This window comes from Callithrix jacchus, chromosome 1, assembly GCF_049354715.1.
Source record: "Callithrix jacchus isolate 240 chromosome 1, calJac240_pri, whole genome shotgun sequence".
Classification (NCBI taxonomy): Eukaryota; Metazoa; Chordata; class Mammalia; order Primates; family Cebidae; genus Callithrix; species Callithrix jacchus.
In genome coordinates, this window is record NC_133502.1 from 56014931 (window position 1) to 56036660 (window position 21730).

The window sequence follows — 21730 nt, forward strand, 5'->3', positions numbered from 1 at the left end:
AAGGCAAGAATTAACTTGTTTTTTCATACAGGAAAATAAAACAAACTCCTTCAAATGTAGCTAAGTCTTGATGATTTTGTCTTCCAACAAACCCCTAAACGTAGATAAAGTGCTTCAAGTGCCAATTTGAATTTGGCAGGCAAGTTGGGCTGCAAATGATCTAATTTATCTCAATTCAAATCAGCTTAGCAAATTTGGAAGATGCTACATGAAAATAGGTAACATGGGAGTCACAAACACATGAATTTTAAGGTCTTTAAGCAAAAGTGACTTTCTAGGACAAACCACTTCCTGTTCTCCTTCCAGCAAACAGTGCATTCAGAAACCAGGGAGACAGGACGGACTACTGGGTACACGGCTTTCTGATTTAAAAGCTTGGCTCGAAAATAAGAATTATAAACCACCTGCCTTCATTTCAGAAGGAAGGAAACTTTCAAAAGGCAACCATCTAGTTGAAACCCTAGGAAGAAGTGGGAGTACAAAGAGAGGCCTCAGTAGGAGAACACAGTAATTATTCAATAATTATTGGCAGTGAATAAAGTGCATGGAATGCAGGTGTAAATTATAATGCAGGAATGCCATCACCGTCTAATGGCAGTGCCTCCTCAGTCCAGGAAAGAGCACCCCCACGGATTCCTCTTCCAAACCCTTTACTTTGCTAGGGGAGCTTTAGAAAGAGCAGCAGACTGTGAGTTTAAGAAAGTCACAGCAAATCTTATAAGAGGATTGGAGTTCATGTCACCTAAGCATTTTGGAATTTTATCTTCCCTTTTCTGAGTTTGGCAATTTTACTGTAAAATATAAAGGACAAGCTGTTGGTTTGCTTTCTTAAAAACAGCAGCACAAAAAGAAAACCGAGCCACCAATTAGGCCTTTGGGCAAGGACAAACCAGTCCGTTATTTTTAAGGCCATTTTAGGGTCACTGAAAACAATGACTAGTGACGTATACAGTGACATACGTTGACGTACTGCTTTGTAGTTTTCGCAGTGCTTTTATATCCATTTTCTCATTTGACTGTGGCAGTATTTAGGTAGGGAATATGAAATGAAACTAGGAGTATATAAGTTGTCTGGCCTATGCTTAGCTCATGGTTGGTGTTTTACAAGTGAGACCACTGAGATACAGAGAAGTTAAGCGAGGTACCCAAGGTCATGCTTCCTGCTTGGGCCAAAACCACCTCTCAAATCCAAGTCCTCTGAATCCAAGAGCAAACCACTTTTCCACTATCTAATTTTGACTTTCTGAGTTCCCAAGGCACATTAAGAGACAACCAGAAAACATCCTTACACAAAAGCTTCCAATCCTTCCCTGAATGAAAGCTGTTCATTGGTGGTAATGTAAAATAATTTGCATATCACCTCTTTATTTTATTTTTTGTTCTTTTCTAGAGGTGACGGTGAGAAGAAAAATGAACCATCAAAAAAGGAGAAGGAGGATCAATACATGACTCATGAATAAGTCCTGCTCTACTGAAAAATTTCAGAAGAAAACTCAAGATTTTCTTCATGCACTCAATTTATGGTAATACGACCTCAAGCAAATAGTGTATTTATCTGACATATGCACACTGGAAACTTTCTGTTTCATACTCTTCAGAATCTCAGGACTCACCTAGCACAAGAGGGGGCTGGAATTTGGAAAACAAGATTGATTTGAAACCTAAGTATTCAGTGAAGATTTCTGTATCTGAATCTCTCTGCCTACCTATTAAGTGTTCCCAGGAAGATAGCTCCAGCTGGAACCAGAGTGAAGCTTCAGTTCCCTTATTCATGGACAACACCTTCATCCACCTAGGCATCTAGACATCTAGGCACTGAACTATGTCCCACCTAGACAGCGAGGCACTGAGACATCTAGACACCTTTGGAGCTCAATATCCCAATCCAACTGGCTACTGATCATTTCTACTTGGATGTCTCACAGACACTTCAAAATCAACGTTATAAATGAAATTAATCCTCTATCTCCTGCCCCTCAGTGGCCCTCCCTCATCATCTGTGTCTTGGAGAATGACCCAGGAGGCCACAACAGGATGTGAGTGGCCCACAGAGATCCAAATGCTACTGAGAGCAGCTCTGAGGGCCCACGCTACTGCAGCGTGAGGGGCCCTGGCATGACAGGTATTCCTGATGAGAATGCTACTTCACAAGTTTCAGCCATCCTGCTCCAAACTACTTCACTTGCTTTATCCCTGCAATTGCCTGAGATAACAGTCTCCAGAACTGATTAGCCAGTTTCATCTAAGGCAGGGTCATCAAACTGCTTAATTTTCCAAATACAGTATTATTTGGACTCAGCCACACCCATTCATTTATGTATTATCTATGATTGCTTTTGCTCTACAATGGCAGAACTGAGTGTTCATAACGGGACCATATGATCACAAAGCTAAAGTGTTCATAATCAGGCTCTTTACAGAAAATGTTTGCTGGCCTTGCCCTAAGAAGACATCAGAATTATTGCCCAGATACCCTACATTCCTTCCTCCTCAGTTTCCACACAGAAAAACCACAACCCATCCAAGGTACTATCTCTATAATGGCTCCATGCAGCCATCTTCTGACCCAAGCCCTACTCCTCCCTGAGCCCCTAGACCTTGCCGCCGGGTTCTCTGGAACTAACAGAGTATCATCAGCTAAATCTCCTAAATCCTCAACCTCAATGTTCCTTTCATTTTGCTCTTGCAGATATCTGACCTTCCCTTGAGATAGTGCTTCCCATGTGACTCTCTCAAATGATGCCTATGTTTCTCCCACCATCACATGTACCGCTGTGCCTAGAGTGGTGATGTTCATTATCATTTTTAGACTATTATTCTTCCTGTTCCTCTCTCCCCGAAATGTCTTTGACTATAGTACTTGATATTCCTCCCTTAATAATCACTAACTCTCCTTCCAGTTTTCTACCTTTATTAGTTGAAGAACTTAGGTTTGGCTTACTGGAAATTTCCCTATCCCTACTCTTTATCATGTTTTGTGTCTTTAATATCTATGTAGATCATTTTCCCAACACCTTGTCGTTGCCTACAATAACTTTATCTTCCATTGCACCTTAGTTATCCACACCCATGGTATGGTTTGTTACTAACACAGGCATCTCCAAAATCTCAATTTTAGGCATCCCACTTTGATCACCACCTCCTATTTTTCAAGCTCATTTGCTCTAATACATCCATACCAATGGTTTTGTTTTGTTTTATTTTACCCCATTGGGATTCTCTATCCATTGGCTCTACCTCTTTTTACTTTCTCTCACTGCCCATGTTCTTCTTCCTTCTGGCTCTGTGTTCCATATTTATAATTGCTCCCTTGCATTGACCCATGATTCATTTCTCCCCCTGTCTCTCCAACATGTTCACATTTAAACTCCCAGTCTCGATTAAATCTAACATTTCACACTCTCCATTACTGATCCCAAACAGCTGATCATGGCTGAGAAAAAACAGGCACACAACCCTGCTGGTTTTAAATTAATGACTACAATCCTCAAGGGGCTTTCCACGTTGCTCAAGAAATCTGCGACATTTCCCATGTCAACACATTCTCCCACTCTCTTAAATAAATATTTCATACTTATTCCTGTCTCTTGTATTCATCAATGCCCCACAACCTCACACAACCTCACACACATACACAGCGATACCCTTGCTTTCTATTCCACCAGGGGAATAGGTATAATATAGTGGTCTCTCTATGCTTGTTTCTTCTCTCTTGTTCCACCTTCACCCTTGTTAACAAAGGTAGAGTGATTTCTGTTCCTACCAAGAACAACCCCTCCACTTGTACACGGGATCCTACTGTGCTCTGGCTTAGCCGAGGACTCTACTTCTGCTTTTAACCCCTATTATTCCTGTGTTATCCACTTTCCCCTCTTTGCTCTATGCTCTATTCCCATCAGCAGACAGACTTGCTGAAATATCTCCAGTGTAAAAAATAAAAATCAATGCAGCAACGAAAACACCTCCTTTGACCACACGTTGCCCTTCAGCCCCTTTTTTCTGTTCCTCTTTGGAATACTATTTTTTGAAAATATTCTCCGCATTGCATCAAAAGTGAAACTTCAAAGCTGTAGATTGAATCATGCTACAACTTAGGCAGTAGATTCTCTGAAGTTTTCCCAACACACTGAGAATAAAATCCCAAGTCCCTACCATGGTTTATAGACCCGCTCCTTGATCTCATTTTTCACTTCTTTTCTCTCTAGTGACACTTTCTATCTGCTTACCCTGCTTTACTTTCCTCATTGCCGTCAGCTGGATAATGCCCGCCCCAACCACCATTTCCAAAGGTATGTATTCTAATCTCCAGAACCCATCATGGCAAAAGAGATTTTGCAGATGCATTTAAATTAAGGATATTGAGATATGAAGATTGCCGTAGATTATCTGATGGAACAAGAGTCCTTGCAAGAGGGCAGGAAGATCAGAGTCCTAGAAGGAGCTACCCCACAGAAGCTCAGGTCAGAGTGGAGCCATGGCAGGAAGAGAACCAGGAGCCCAGGAAGGCAAGTGGCCTCTGGAGGCTGGAAGAGGCAAGGAAACGGATTCTCAGAAGGAACACTGTGCCGCTGACACCTTGACTTAACCTATAAGATTCTCTTTTAGACTTCTGACCTCCAGAACTATAAGAAAATATACTTAAGGTATTTTAAGTCATTCAGCTTGTGGTCATCTGTGCCACCAGCAATAGGAAGTTAATGCACTGGTATTAATTCGTTTCTTTACCTGTTTATTATCTGTTTTCACAAGTACAATGGAAGGCCATAAAGTGAGGGGTTTTCTTTCTCTAATTCATTGTAACGTTCCTAGCAGTTAGTACAGTGGATATTTGTTGAATTAACAAATCCTTGTCGAAAAATGAATGAGAACCACTTCCTCCTTGACTGAAACATGCTTTTTATTCTTCTTTTTGTTTCATGCCTCTAGTCTCTGGTACCAAAGACACAATACATAGCCCAAGGCGCTCCTTTGACCCCACATGCCTGCATTTCCATGTTCGGTCTAACAGCATTGAAAAGCAAGCCCTTGTAAACTGAACTCTTGAGCGAGATAATCTGCCTTGGTCCATCATTTTCAGAATACAAAACTAAGGAATTGGTTTTATCTTATAGAAAGTTGTCTTCTGTATACTGCATGATAAATAAGGAGACAGATTAATAGGAAAGGTACCAACTGGATTTAATTAAGCCTTAAATTCCCTTAAATCCATTCATTATCTTTCTTTCTCACTAGAGTATAAGCTCATGATAGCCCAGAATGTCTTCTTTCCTGCTTTATCCTCAAAGCCTAGAAGCACATTTGATACTAATTAATAGTAGGCCCTCCATGAGAGTTTAGTAAATAAAGGAGATTTCTTTGGTTCTACCTTCCTCTCAGTCCCAAATCCAGACAGTCACTAAAGCCAATAGATTCTTTCTCTTAGCATGTTTAAATCTCTTCTCTATTCCCCACCCCTTACCTTCACTGCTGTTGTCTTAGTTCAGGGACTACATGAGGATTCTGGATGAAGGCAGTTTTCTCTACATTCCCAAACCTTCTACCCTCTAGTGTTAGGGGGTGTTCCTCAGATCTGATTATTTTAGCCTCCCCTCCCGACAAGACGTCTTCTATGGCTTCCCTATGTCCCATAGGGTGGATCCTCACCCCTGGGGGGTATGGCCTCAGTGATCAGCCACTTCCTGCCCCTGATCCTGTTGCTCGGCCATTCTTTCCTTCTGTTGCTTTCCTCAATCTCAGTGAAACTGCAATATCCGAAGTCTAGCTGTTGCTTAGCATCTCTGTGCTGTTACGTAGGCTTCCTCCTTTGTCTGTGTTCTAGTTATCTGTTGCTGTATAAAAATCACCCCAAAACATTGCGACTTAGAACAACAGTCACAATATTTTGTGGTGATCAATTTTTTCTCTCTTCATGGTGGTAGAGATTAGATGCGTCTAGGTGGTTCTTGCTTATGTTCTCTTGTGAGGTTGCAGTCGGCTGGTGCCTGGGGCTGGAGGCATCTCAAAGGTTTCCTCATTCATGTGTCTGGCAATTGTTGCTGGCTATGGGCTGGAAACTCACTGGAGGCTGAGAGCTGGAGGCTCACAAGGGCCTCCTTGTGACCTGGGCTTCATCATAACATGAAGCCTAGATTCTAAGAGCAAGCATTCCAGACAGTGTAGGTAGAAGTGGCATGGGCGTTTCTAACCTAGCCTTGGAAGTCACATGGCATATTTCTGCCACATTCTACTATTAAAATCAGTCAGTAAGATCTGCCTATATTCAGGGCAGGGGAATTATTCTGATACTTGATGTGAACAGCATTATGCATGCACACGGAGGGCAGGAATGGATGGTGACAGTCTTTGGAGACTAGCAACAGTGGTCAGGAGTGCATTCTTCTCTTCCATTGTATCCTCATCTACTAACAGACACGCCATTCACATTATAAGATCAGGCTTGTCCCCGACTCCCATGCCTTGAAGCAGAATTCAGTCCTCCCTCCTTTATAGACCTACTTATTCTTCCCCTGGTTTGCCTCTTTCTTGGTATTGATGGAATTCAGAACACACTATCCCACCCAAAATATGACACCTTGGCATTTGAGAAAACAGCAGAAGCAGGAAGTTCTCTCTGACCCTCTCCTGCCCATCTCTCCTGAAGCAGGCAGTGAAATAGCTCTCTGACTTTCCTTTGACATGGTTTAAGACCCTCATTCAAGAAGTACTATCTCTAGACCCAGAGGAAAGAAATACACTTATCCTCAAAGAGAGAGAGATGCCAAGAAGAATCTGAACCATCAGGCTTTGCTAAGTTCCCCCCAGTTTACTACCATTAGCTCGTTCCTACTCTGTCCAATCACACTTTTCCATGACTGTCCATTCTTCCTCAAACTTAGCATGAAAATGCACAAATTTTCCCTTTTCTTTAGGTCTTCATTTCTGAAGGCTCATGTGTCATGTAAAATTTGTACTAAATACGTTTGTAGGCTTCTCTCTAGTGAATCTGACTTTTGCTGTAGGTGCCTCAGCCATAAACCTAGAGAGAGATGAGGAAAAAAAAATCCTGTTCTCTCCTATGGCATCTACAATACATAATTTAAATTTGTTTACACAACCGTCCCTCCTGCTAAACTGTAAGCACATTGGGATCTGAGTCTGTTTTTTTTCTCATTTGTGCTCAGGAAAGGGTCGGGTACAAGGTAGGCCCATAAAAGTATGTGTTGAAGGAAAAAAAAAATCTGTTTCTTTGTTTTTGAAGATTAAATTGGCCAGAAACATGCTTCACACCATTGATATTTGAAAAAAGGAAGTCTAAATGGAAAGGCTGACCGGTGAGTTTTAGGAAGCTCTCATCTGAGCCACACAAACCATGGTCTTTCTGTGTATTAGTCAGATTTCATAGGATCCTGGGTACATTTAAGGCAAAAGACAAAAAAAATTGCCTCAGCGTAAGATGGTATTTTAAACTCATTTGAAGAGGTCGAGGGTCACAGCAGTAAATGAAACTTTCTGCTGAAGAAAAGAAGAATTTTGAATGTCGCTGAGCCTTATAAGTCCTGGTAAGCTGGAAAGACCTTTGGAGGCAGAAAAAGCTTCAGCGCTTTTTTTTTCTCAGTGGACTCCAGCTGTTCGTGGTTTGAGACCACAGGGCGCCAGGGCACCCACAGAGATAATGGTCAGGCTCCGACGCTCCAGCTGACACCACGACTAGGAATTAGCCCAAAAGTTTGCCGACTGATCAAGTGCATAATAAATTAAGAAAACGTTTAGCCAGGAGTGATAAGAAAATCTAAAATACTTCTCTGTTCAGATTTAATTTTCCAAGCAGTAAAGTTTCTAATATTAACAAAGGTGGTGGAGCTCCTAAATTATTTTTTAAATCTTTTTAAATTTCTTTGAATATCTCATTCCATTGACTAATCAGGAGACGTCACCAAAATAGCAGTGGAGTTGAATTGTTCCCATCAGCATTACAAAGCCAACATTTTAAGGATTCAGTCCTTTTGGATTTAATTTCCTAATTAGCTTTTTAAAAGAGAAATACAAAGGTTCAAAGCTGCTGCCTTTCTAGAATTCATATATTTAAAGCTCCACAGCAAACCTGGAAACTTAATTTCAAAATTAAACAAAGCAATCTGCACAGAGCATCTAAATAAATATCTAATAAAGTCTGTTTATAGTTTAGCTGAACTGAGATTTAGGACAAATCTTCCTATGATCTGCACCTTTAAAAAAAAATCTAACACTTTCTGGGCCTAAATCGTGTCTTCATAGACCCTATACTGAGGCTTATTTCATGCTGTTGGTAAGAAGTGAAACAGCAATTTTATAAATATGGCTGATATTCTTTAAGCTAGTATTCTAACAAGCGGTGCTGATTTTTCCCGAGTGTCTAGGGAAGCAGGAAAGAGTTACGAGTGGTGGAGGGCAGGCTAGGGAACATAATGACTGTTGTATTTCTTGAGAATCACATCTATATAGTACAGTTTTCCTGTTTAATTGGACTCACCAAATTTTAAATAAATTCACCCATCATTAACTGTATGCACCTTTTCCTCTGATTACTTTAATGAGTTTATATTTTGAAAGCTCCTCCAAATCCAGATTCTAGGGAAATGTACACCTGTATTCTTTTTTGTAATTGCATTTATTTATATTTTTATTGAGATAAAATTCATATAACATAAATTAACCTTTTAGAAATGATATTTAGTATATTCACAATGTTGTGCAACCATCACCTTGACTTAGTTTCAAAACATTAAATCACCCTGAGGGAGAACCCAAATTCATAAAGCATTCATTCCCCATTTCCTATTCCCTAGCAACCACTAATCTACTTTCTATCTCTTTGGATTTCCTTATTCTGGATATTTTATATAAATGGAGTCACATGATGTGTGACTTTTTGGTATAGTTTCTTTCACTTAGCATAATGTGTTTGAGGTTCACCTGCATTGTAGCCTGTATGAGAGTCTAATCTTTTATATGAATAATATTCCATTGTATGACATGCCACACTTCGTTTATCCATTTATCAGTTGATGGGCATTTCCACCTTTGTGGAAATGAGATGGAAAAGGGGTATTTTCACCTTTTGGCTATTATGAACAGTGCTGCTATAAACATTTGTGTATAAGTATTTGCTTGAATCCCTACTTTTAATTATTTTGAATATATATGTTGAAGTAGAGTTGTTGGGTCTTAGGGCAATGTTTTATTTAACATTTTGAGAAACATGTTTTTACTTTTATGTTTAATTTTTAAAATCCATCTATAAAGTTAGGTTCTGAATGAATTATTTCCAAGTTATGCATTTTACCTAAGTTATTTATTGAATAACTCATTCCTTATTATTTAAATTTGTGGTTCTGTTGCTCTGAGACGTTTTTCAGCATCAGATACTTAAAAAAAATCAATACTATGGCTCTGAAGATTTTTAAATATCCTGTAAAGAAAAATCTTCATTATTTATCTTTTTCAAAATTTTCTTGCCTTGTCTTTCCTTTTATTACTTTTCAGATTAAATTTAGAATCTTTTCTGTAAAGTTAAAAACACTTCGTTATTTGAATTGAAATTGCATTCTAGTTTTATACGTTATTTTGGGAGGAACTGACATTGTATACGTTTTAGTATGCCTCTGCATTTTGTTATATTTTCTTTAGGATCTTTCTTATAATATCATTCATATCGGTGTTGCATATTCCTTGGTAAGGTACCTGGCTATTTTATCATTTTACTACCTTCATGAATAGTATTTCCTCCCAACTTTAACTTGGAGACTGCTATAAACTGAATGTTTGAGTCTCCTCAAAATTTATATGTTCAAGTCTAACCCCTGAGGCAATGGTATTAGGAGATGGGGCTGCTGGGAGATGATTGAGTCATGTTAAGGGAACCCTTATAAAATTAGTGCCTTTATGTTAGAGGCCCCAGAGAGCTCCCTAGACTTTCTGTCATGTGAGGACACAGTGAGAAGATTGCTGTCTATGAACAAGGAAATGGGCCATCACCAGAACCCGACTGTGCTGGCATGGTCTTCTAGACCTCAGACTTCCAGCCTCCAGACCTATAAGAAATAAATTCCTGTGGTTAGTCTATCAGTCACCCAGTCTATAGCTGTTTGTTATAGAACCTAAAAAGACTCAAACAGGAAAATTTATGTTTTTTAATCTCATTAATTCTAGAATATTTTCAGTTTATTATCTGATTTTTCAACATCAACAATATTTGTAAGCAATAATTATTTTCTTTCTGTTTCTAATAGTTATATTTTTATATCTTTTTGTTTAGTCAGAACTTTAACAATAACAAACTTCATTTTGTTTGTTATTATACTCCCAGTGCCTATGAAAACATGTGTCAACTTTATGTATATATATGTCTCTCACATAATAGTTGTACATATTTATGATAGTGATGTTTCAATACATACAATGCTTTTAGCCTTGCCCCATTTGCTCTGACGTTAGTTGTGCCTTTATTGTGTTGATGTACTTTCTTTCTATACCCAACTTACTGAGAGATTTTATGATGAAGGAAGGTTAAATTTTATGAAATGCTTTTCAGCATCGATTGAGATGATTAAATGGTTTTTGTCCTTGATTCTGTTGATGTGATGTATCACATTTATTGATTTATGTATATTGAATCATTTTTGGTACCTGGAATAAATTCCATTTGATTATGATGAATAATATTTTTGATGTGTTTTTTGCTGAGAATTTTTGTGTCTATATTGACCTGGGATATTGTTCTACAGGTTTTTGTGTGTGTGTGTGTGTGTCCTTGTCTGGTGTTGGTATCAGGGTGATACTGACCCCTAGAATAAGTTAGGAAGAATTTCATCCTCTTCAATTTTCTGAAATAGTTTGAGAAGAATTTATATTAATTCTTCCTTAAAAGTTTGGTAGAATTCAACAGTGAAGTCATCTGGACCTGGAATGTCTTGTATGTTTGTTTGTTTTTTGGTGGTAGACTTTTACTACTGGTTCAATCTTGTTATCTGTTATTGGTCTGTTCAGCCTTTCTATTTCTTCTTGAATCAATCTTGGTAGTTTATATGTTTTCAGGAATGTATCCATTTCCTCCAGGCTTTTTATTTATTGGCATGTGGTTGTTCACAATAATCTCTAACATTCTGTCTTATTTATGTAGTATCCATTGAGATGTCTCCCTTTTGACTTCTGATTTTATTTATTTGGGTCTTCTTTCTTATTTTCTTAGTCCAGTGAGTGGTTTGTCAATTTTTTTTATCTTTTGAAAAGCCAATTTTTTGTTTACTTGATCTTTTGTATTTGGGACGATCTCAAATCTTTATTATTCCTTTGCTTTTACTAATTTTGGGTTTGGTTTCTTTCTGCTTTTTTAGTTCCTTGAGATACATCATTAGTTTGTTTGTTTGAAATCCACTTTTTTAGTGCAGGAATTTATTCCTATTAACTTGCTTCTTAAAACTGCTTTATCTAGGCTGGGTGTGGTGGCTCACCCTGTAATACTAGCACTTTGGGAGGCTGAGGCAGGCAGATCACAAGGTGAAGAGACCAAAACTATCCTGGTCAACAGGATGAAATGCCATCTCTACTGAAAATACAAATATTAGCTGGTTATGGTGGTGCATGCCTGAAGTCCCAGCTACTCAGGAGGCTGAGGCAGGAGAATCGCTTGAATCTGGGAGGTGGAGGTTGCAGTGAGCCAAGATCATGTCACCGCACTCCAGCCTGAGTACAGTGACTCTGTCTCAAGACAAAACAAAAGAAAACAAACAAAACTGCTTTTTCTCTTTTCCAAAGCATTTGGTATGTTGTGTTTCAATTTTTATTTGTTTTGAGGAATTTTGCAATTTTCTCCTTAATATCTTCCTTTACCCACTGGTTATTCAGAAGCATGTCATTTAATTTTTTTTATTGGTATAATTTCCAGTGTTTGTCTATTATTTATTTCTAGTTTTATTTCATTGTGGTCAGATAAGATACCTAATATGATTTTGATTTTAAAATTTGTTGAGATTTGTTTTGTGTGCTAACATATGGCCAATCCTGGAGAATATTTCACACACTTATAAAAAGTTCTCCAACTGTTGGATGAAATATTCTATAAATATCTGTTAGGTCCATTTGTTCTATGGTGCACTCTAAATCTTATGTTTCTTTGTTCATTTTCTGTCTACATGGTCTCTGTCTAATGCTGACAGTAGGGTGTCGAAGTCCTCAACTATTATTACATTGGGGGCCTGTCTCTCCCTTGAGAGCTAACATTTGCTTTATATATCTGTGTGTTCCAGTGTTTGATGTATAAATTTACAGTTGTTATATCTTCTTGATGAATTGATCTCTTTACTATTACATAATATCCTTCTTTGTCTCTTTTAACGTCTTTGACCTGAAATCTGTTTTATCTAAGTATAGCTACTCTCGCTTGCTTTTGGTTCCCGTTTTCATGGAATAATTTTTTTCCATCCTTTCACTTTCAGTCTATATGCGTCTTTACAGGTGAGGTGAGTTTCTTTAGGCAGTATATAGTTAGGTCTTTTTTTATTTTCAAATTCCGCCAGTCTTTATCTTTTAATTGGAGAATTTAATCCATATATATATCCAAGGTAATTATTGATAGATGGGCCCTCACTCATTTTATTGATTGCCTTATTTTATTCTATTCATTGTTTTCTGGTTGTTTTGCACACACTTTGTTCCTTATCTACTTTCTTATTGTTTACTTTTGCTTTTGGATATTTTTCTGTAGTGAAAAGATTTGATTCCTTTCTCTTTCTCCTTTATGTATCAGCTCTGCCATTGATTTTTTATAACTGCATGTTTCATGATGGTGGTTATTGTCTTTTCACCTCCAGATGTAAGATATCCCTTGAGCTGTTACTTTTGTAACAGCAGTCTAATGGTTAGTTTATGCTTCTCTGTGAAATATTTTGTTTCTCTTCATTTCTGAAGAATAGCTTTGCTGGGTACGAGATTCTTGGCTGGCAGTATTTTTCTACCAGTGCCTTGAATATGTCATTCTATTCCTTCCTGGTCTGAAAGGTTTCATGTGAAAAATCTGATTTTGGTCTGATAGAGAGTACCATATATGCAACTTGATGCCTTTCTTTTGTTGTTTTTAGAATTCTTCACCTTTGACTATTGACAATTTGACTAAAGTGTGTCTTAGAGAGGACCTTTATGAGTTAAATCTACGTGGGGAACATTTGAGCTTCCTGAAGTTGGATGTCCATCTCTCTCCCAAGACTTGGGAAGTTTTCAGCTATTTTTAAATTTAATATATTTTCTACATATTTTTCTTTTCTTCTTCTTCTAACACCCATAATGCAAACATTTGTTCACTTAATGGTGTCCCATAAACCCTGTAGGCTCTATTTTTTAAATTTTTTAATTCCTCTTCTTCTTTTTCATCATTATCATTGTCATCTGCCTGATTTATTTTAAAAGACATCTTCAAGTTCAGAAAGTCTTTGTTCTGCTTGGTCTAGTCTGTTGTTGAAGCTCTTGATTGTATTTTTTATTTCCTTTATAGAATTCTCAGTTCTAGAAATTCTAATTCATTATGATTCCTTTTTTTTGAGACAGAGTCTTGCTCTATTGCCAGGCTGGAGTGCGGTGGGGTGACCCTGGCTCACTGCAACTTCTGTTTTCTGGTTTCAAGTAATTCTCCTGCCTCAGCCTCCTGAGTAGTGGGACTACAGGCATGTGCCACCATGCCCAGCTAATTTTTTTTTATTTTTAGTAGAGACAGTGTTTCACCATGTTGGCCAGGATAGTCTCGATCTCTTGATCTCATGATCCACCCACCTCAGCCTCCCAAAGTACTGCGATTACAGGTGTGAGCCACCATGCCTAGCCTAATTCATTCCATTTTAATGATGTCTATCTCTATTGAATTTCTCACTTAAATAATGAATTATTTTTCTGATGTCATTGAATTGTCTGTATTCTCTTGTATATCAATGAGTCTTCTTAAGATCATTATTTTGAATTCTTTTTCTGACATTTTATATATTTTCTTATGATTGAGGTGTATTACTTAAGAATTATTGTGTTCCTTTGGAGAGGAGTCATGTTTCCTTGATTTTTAATGCTTAATGTGTTTCTATGTTGATTTATATACATCTGGTGGAATAGTCACCTCTTCTAATTTTATTGGGTAGGGCTGGGTGAGGTGGGTCATGCCTGTAATCCCAGCATTTTGAGAGGCCAAGGAAGATGGATCACTTGAGGTCAGGAGTTCAAGACCAGTCTGGGCAACATGGTGTAACTCTGTCTCTACTAAAAATACAAAATTAGCCAGGCATGTTGGTTCACACCTGTAATCCCAGTTACTCGAGAGGCTGAGGTAGAAGAATTACTTGAACCTGGGAGGTAGAGGCTGCAGTGAGAAGACTTTTTCACTGTACTCCAGCCTGGGTGACAGAGTGACATTCTGTCTCAAAAAAATAAAAATAAAAAAATAACAATTTTATGGGGTAGGTGTTCTAGGGAAAGACTTATTTTTATGGGTAGATTTTGGCATGTCAGTTGGGTGGGGTAGGTTCTGTCATAGGTAGATGCAGTAATATAGTCTTTGTGCAATTTCTTCAGCTGTAATTCATGATAGTAATGCTTGTGAGTTTCTCAGTGGCATAGGTGGTGTATTGTGGCAGAAATGGCATAGTTTTGCTGGGGGTTGGTTTCCTAAAGTGTTTCTTGGTCAAAGGCATTTGTGTACACATGATAGGTGAGCCAACTTGAAGCCTGGCTTTCTTAGGTTGGAGTCACAAGGCTGCTACTCTGGCCAGAGGCTCAAGCATGCAGCTGCTCAGCCAGCTTGGAGGCATGACTGCCCCGTAATGGGACTGCCTGGCTGTTTCTCTGGCCTTGAGTGCTAGTGTTCATCTGCTCAGCCAATCTAAAGGTGTGTCTATTGGGGGTGGGCCCATTATGTCTTTATCGCAGACCTTAGGTGCCAGTGTGTGGCTGCTTGGCTGGCCTGGGGGATGTTTCCTATGGGGATAGCTCCTGAGGTTGTTTCTCAGACCTAGAATATGCATGTGTGTCTTCTTCAGGGCTAGGAGTGATTCTACTAGGAGTGGAGTTGCTGGGTTGTTTTTCAGATCCACAATATGGTTACAAGCCTGCATGGGCAGCCTGGGAGTGTGTTTGCCAGAGGTGGGTGGCCCACAAGACTGTTTCCCAGGCCCTGAGTGTGGGGACAGGGCTATTGGGTGAGCTAGAGACATGCTCATGGCAGTGGAAGACGTGGGGCTATTTCTCAGGCACGGGAGGCAGGCATAGACCACTGGTCATGTCAGAGGTGTGTCTGCAAGTAGGGAGTACCCCAGGTCTGTTTCTCAAGCCTGGGTGTGGAAGCGTATCCACTATGCTGACCTGGGAGGGTGTCAGCTGCTTTTCTATTACTTTAACATACTGTTGAATCAAATTCATTGGTAACTTATTTGGAATTTTTGCAAAAAGTTTCAAAAGTAGCTTAGAGGGTATGAAGTTGAAACACTCACCTAAGTTCACTTTCTGCCTCACTTCCCCATGGAGCATATCCCATGTGGTCCTAAAAGAAAAGGAACTGATACCAGAATGGATAGTATTAGCACAGCCTCTAAGGAAGTTAACTGATCCTGTAACCAGGTTCTGTGCAGCCAGGATTGTGGCACCCATGTGGGCTAAAGAATGAAGATGGACCCCCAGGGCCGGAGAGGTACAGTGGCTCCTGGAAATCAATTCTCTTTTCCTTCAAATCTTCTGAAGCCACTGACTGACATGAGCTAGTGATATCTGATGTCTATTGTTAAGCCAAAGCTCTTCCATCAATTTCTAATTGCCTGCAGATTTTTACTCTCTTTTCCATTGTAATTTCCTTGAAAGAGACTTGCACTATCATAAAATTTGCATTTTCCTATCTTTTGGGATGATTTTATTGTTGTCGTTTATTTAAGACAGGTCCTGTTTGCTCACACTTTGTTGGACATTACAGGTTAAAGCCCAATTCATCACAGAATAACTAGTAAAAAGGATTAAACAACACAAAGGCAGAGCACAGCAACACAGAGTAACCACCTAAGCAGAGTGCTACCTGGCTAACTGTTCACCGTCAGGAACACCTGTTAACATAGCACCGAGAATGCACAGTGCAGTCTACCATGCAGATTCTTGCTCTTCCAGATACGTAATGGTGTTTGGGGCATGGGGAAAGTCACTGACTAATTTTTTTGGTGGGAAAGAAATGTTTCAGACACAAGCTTTTTTGACTAATCGGTGCTACTTATGACAGCATTATACATAATATGCCTGTTTTAGAGAACACCCAAAGACAAACAGAAGTGATTATCTTTAATGGGCCAACTTGAATTATAGAAAATATTATTGCTTCTTTACAGAATGTAAAGTTGATTATAATCTAGGTCCATTTCTAGATGGATTTGGAAGAGGCCAAAATCATCTTTGGGATGCTAAACTGCATTTCTTCAGCCATGCTGTAGGCAGAGTTATGGAAACATTCCTGATATTCTTAGACTGTTAAGAGGCACCTAAGCAAGTTGACTTGGTCTAAAGTCAATGCCAAATCCACTAGATATGGTATTCACAGTACCTGGTACATTCCAGATGTTTAATAAATATTTGTGGAATAAGTCAATGAATGGCTATGTCTTGTACCTAAACATGCAGCTGATTATATTTGAATTAATATGAGGAAAGTGGTATTTTCCACCCATTTGCATAACATTATAATCTTTGAAATAAGAAAACCATAATCTTGAAATAACGACTTTGAAGAAAAAAACCCACAAAGCACCAACTTGCATGAAACTACTTAAAACATCTTAGCCAGAGACATTGGGTAGTCCAGAAAGTTATGCATTCAAGGTTTATCTGAGCATACTCCTTTTCCCTCATATCTGTTCATATTAACAGAGGTGGGGATGGGGTGGTGTAGAAACTCAAAATGGGCTTCAGGAAAGAGCAATAAAAATGATGAGCAGGTTGGATATGTTATTATCAGAAAAGGCTGAGGGAATCAAGACTTCAGATAGGTGAAAAGGAAAGTAAGGAAAACTTAATACTTGTCTTCAAGGATATGAGAGGTTATAATGAAGAAGGTGCTGACCAGCTGTTCTTTGCTGTCACAGAGGACAGAACTAATAAAAGAGGGATACTTTATAGAGAAGTAATAGAACTTCATAGTGAGGACTATTAAATGCTTGTCTCTATTACCAAGATAGGTGGGGTTTGGGCAGATGAGAGGGTCTCAGTGTTGCTAATGAACCATCTTCATTAATATCACCTGGAAACTTGTTAGAAATGCAAATCCTTGAATGCTGCCCTAGACCTACTGAATCAGACAATCTGGGATTGGGTCTTTTAACGAGCCCTCAGGTGATTCTGGTAGAGGCGAGGTTTGAGAATCATTGGGATAGATAAACTCTTGTCCACACTGTGCTTTCAGATATCCATGGGAAGCAGGAGTCCAGAAGAAGTGAAGACTTTAAGCTTCTTCCAGCTTTCTATTGTCTGTCTTTTGTGAAGAAGACACCCCTATCAATGTAGTTTACATTCATCCATATTATAAACTATAAGGGATAAAACCTGTCTCTCTTGGAAGATAAAGTTAGTGGGTGTAGTGAAGTATAGTTTGTAATCGACAGTAGTAAAAACTGCCCCAAAGGAAAATGAAATTCCTTTTGCTCCAGAAGTTATTGAAGATATTCCACAAAGAGTGCTATATTAGAAAAAAAATGAACCGCCAGCCTGATGTCAAGATTTTCAGGATCTAGCAAGAGATGTGAGCACACAGAGGGATAATTATGATTAGGGATATTCTTATAGCGTCAATGATAAGTATAAGAATACTGAGTGCTGGGGAAGGTGCTGTACAGTAAGCTTTCATATACTCTGTGATATGGTTAGACTCTGTCTCCCCACTCCATTCTCATTTTGAATTATAATCCCCAGGTTTTAGGAAGTAAGCTGGTGGGAAGTGATTGAATTATGGGGCGGTTTCCCCTATGCTGTTCTCGTGATAGTGAGTGAATTCTCACGAGGTCTGATGGTTTTATAAGTGTTTGGCAAGTTCCTCCATTTACTCTTCTCGCTCCTGTCACTACGTGAGGAAGGTCCTTGCTTCCCTTTCGTCTTCTTCCATGATTGTAACTTTCCTGGCGCCTTCCTAGCCATGTGCAACGGTAAGTCAATTAAACCTCTCTCCTTTATAAATTACCTAGTCTTAGTATCTTTATAGCTGCGTGAAAATGGACTAATACACTCTGCTAGATAGATTTAAAAGGCCACAACCACAGTCTATCTTGAGAAACATTTAGCAACATCATTAAGAATCTTAAAAATGTTCTACCTCAGTAATTTGCTAATTTAACTCTTTGGAATTTAGTCCAAGGAAATAATTGGACTAAAAAATTGGTCTGGAATGTTTGTTGCAGTTTCATTTGTAACAGTGAACATTTTTGAAGCAAAAGAAGAAACCCAGAAGCCACAAAGAGAAAGATTGGCATGCTAGACTATATACAAATCAAACATTTAAACAGTTGGTGACAGCAAATACAAAATCAAGACACTAATGATTTATTAAGAAAAAGGAAGGCCGGGCGCGGTGGCTCACGCTTGTAATCCCAGCACTTTGGGAGGCCGAGGTGGGCGGATCATGAGCTCAAGAGATCAAGACCATCTTGGCCAACATGGTGAAACTTGGTCTCTCCTAAAGAATACAAGAATTAGCTGGGCTTGGTGGCACACACCTATAGTCCCAGCTACCTGAAGGCTGAGGCAGGAGAATTGCTTAAACCTGGGAGGCGGAGGTTGCAGTGAGCTGAGATTCAGCCACTGCACTCCAGCCTGGCAACAGAGCAAGACTGTCTTTAAAAAAGATAATAATAATAAAGTAAAAGAAGTGGAGCACATATGATAGACTAAACTTATAATATGCAATAACCACCTTCAAGGGGGCAGAATAAAAAGAATGATCTTGTTAAATGAACAAAAGATGTAAATAGACATTTTACGGAAAAGGAAATCCAGGTGGAAAATAAACATGTGAGAGGATTAAATTTTACTAGTGGTCATGAAAAGACTCAATAAACTAGGAATGAGAAAGATTATTTCTCCCATTAGAATGACAAAAATTAAAAAGTTATCATACCTCCCACTGGTAAAGATTTGAGCAAAAGAGCACTCTTCCACTTGGCAAACAGATATGTGAATTCTGAAAGGTTTTTTGGCACGTAATTTGGCAAAATTCATTAGAATAAAAATACACAGTCTTCAACATAGCAATCCTACTCCTAGAAATAGTCAAAGGGACAAACGTGCCTGGCATATTGAGAATATATGTAAGAAGATAAGTACTCAAACCTTGTTTGTAGGGACCAAAATAAAAAAAATATAGAAAAAATTATGAATCCCCATTAAGGAGAGAATTAATACACCCCAGCGATCTGTGTCATGGAACATTATGCTGACATTAAAAAGAACGAATGAAATACAAACCATTGGCTTGGAGGAATAAGAATACAGGTTTTCATTCAGAATACAAGTTTTCATTCAAAACAGTGACACGTTCCCAATATATGTGTACATATGTTATTGATTCTACTAGAATGTGTTACTTTGGAAGTAAGCCACAATTAAAACATTTTTAAATATGTTAAAAAATTTTTTTAATTGTATTAAAAAGTTAAAAAATGTGTGAAAAAACATGGTTAACATTCATGTAAAATTATATAAATTTATGTGTATTTATATTAAGACAAAAGTTTGCTAACAGTGGTACTCTTTGGATTGCAGGATTTATGGTGACTTTTATTTTTTTTTTCATGTTACTAAGTTCTTTATATAATAGGCATGTAGAATAAAGCATAGCTTTTCTTAGGAAAAGAAAAATATAGGCTGAATGCAGCAGCTCATGCCTGTAATCCTGACACTTTGGGAGGCTGAGGTGGGAGGATTGCTTGAGCTTAAGAATTTGAGACCAGCCTGGCAACATGGTGAGACCTCATCTCAGCGAGAGAGCCAGAGAGCCAGAGGAGAGCCAGAGGAGAGCCAGAGGAGAGCCAGAGGAGAGCCAGAGGAGAGCCAGAGGAGAGCCAGAGGAGAGCCAGAGAGCGAACGAGAACCAGCCAGGTGTGGTGTATTGTGCTTGTAGTCCCAGCTACTCAGGAGGCTGAGGTGGGAGATCACTTGAACCTGGGAGACTGAGGTTGCAGCAGGCCAAGGTTATGCAACTGTACTCCAGCCTGGGCAACAGAGTTAGACCCTGCCTCAAAAAAAAAAGGAAAAGAAAAATATAGTAAAAACATAAAAATGAACAGAATCACTAGTTGTCATTTAGGAACTAGGAAGCAGAGGAAAGGGTGTGTTGAAAAATATAAATGACCAGTTACTGCTTTTTCAGAGATCTAACAATCTCTAGAACAGTGTTAGATCAGGCTGAATAGAAAGGAAGTTGTTAAGGGGAAGTGGTGGAGACAGTATTTTCAGCAGTGTAGAGTTGGTAGGTGGGAAATGGGCTCAGAATGTTTTATAATCTGTGAAGAACAAATCCATGTGTCTAAGAACTGCTGAGGCTACTGTAATAGCTCTGCTGGTGATTGGGGAAATTATGGGTTGAGTGTTCATAGGATGCTTTCATATTACTCTCTGACACTGATGCTGTCTGTCACCTCTAACTATCATGATTCCTGCTCTGAAATGTTGGTATCCTGCCAAAATTCATGTTGAAACTTAATCCCCAATGTGATAGTATGAAGAGTGAGGTGGGGGGCTTCAGGAGGAGGTTAAGTCCTGAAGAATTAGATTTATGGGATTAGTGCCCTTATGAAAGAGGTTGAAGAGAGCTGCCTTAAATTTCAGCATTCTCACCTGGTGAAGTGAAAGGCAGCAACAAGGTGCCATATTTGAATTGGAGAGCAAGCCCTCCTTGAATCCTAAATCTCCTGGTGACTTAATCTTGGACTTCCCAGCCTCTAAAACTGTAAGAAATAAATGTTGCTGTTTATAAATTAACCAGACAATGGTGTTTTGTAGCAGCCCAAATGCACCAGACAATTCTTACTCTCTACTCCTGGCTAATGCCTCCCTAAATATTTTCCATTCTTTCCTAGTTGTACTTCTGGACAACTGAGGCAGGAGGACTGCAGGAAAAGGAAAAGTAGGAAAGGTAATTCCTGACTCTTGACCCTCCCACATCCAGTCTTGGGTCTCTGGAAACCAAAAACTGTTTCCTCTCTATCAAAAACCCTGTCATGGGCTTCCTACATAGAACTTAACCGTGGCTGCTACTGTCTTAGTCGTTGTCCTTACAATGTCTGTAATTACTTTCAAAGTTCTTTAGCATTATCTAGAAAGCACAGTCATGAAGTGGTCAGTTAGTCTACTAATTAAGAAAGTGTAGTCCAGGGGTCAAATAACAGTCTATCAGCAGGGGCCACACTCAGAGGCAGCTATCACAGGCTTTATGTTATCCGCAGCTCCATCAACAGCAGATGCTTTCTAATTAGCACACTGGCTGTCAGAAATAGGTTTTTATTAGCACAAAATGTAGCCCGTTGCTTAATGTGAGGAATATTACAAATAAGCTGTCAATTGTGAAATAAAGATATTATACGTTGATTGTGTTTAAAATAACATGAATAGGACAAAAATTATACAAGATCTGTAATTATATGCATCCCTAGGGACTGCACTTAAAAGGTCTGGTTTCTAGTTACGAACTCTAGATTCTTTCAAATAAAGGTGACAGAATCCT

The 21730-nt window shown here is 38.8% G+C and overlaps 1 pseudogene; it reads left to right on the forward strand.

Moving 5' to 3' along the window:
- Positions 1 to 19967: 19967 nt before the first annotated feature.
- Positions 19968 to 21730, forward strand: part of LOC100395738 (heat shock protein beta-1-like) — a 136480-nt pseudogene continuing 134717 nt past the window's right edge.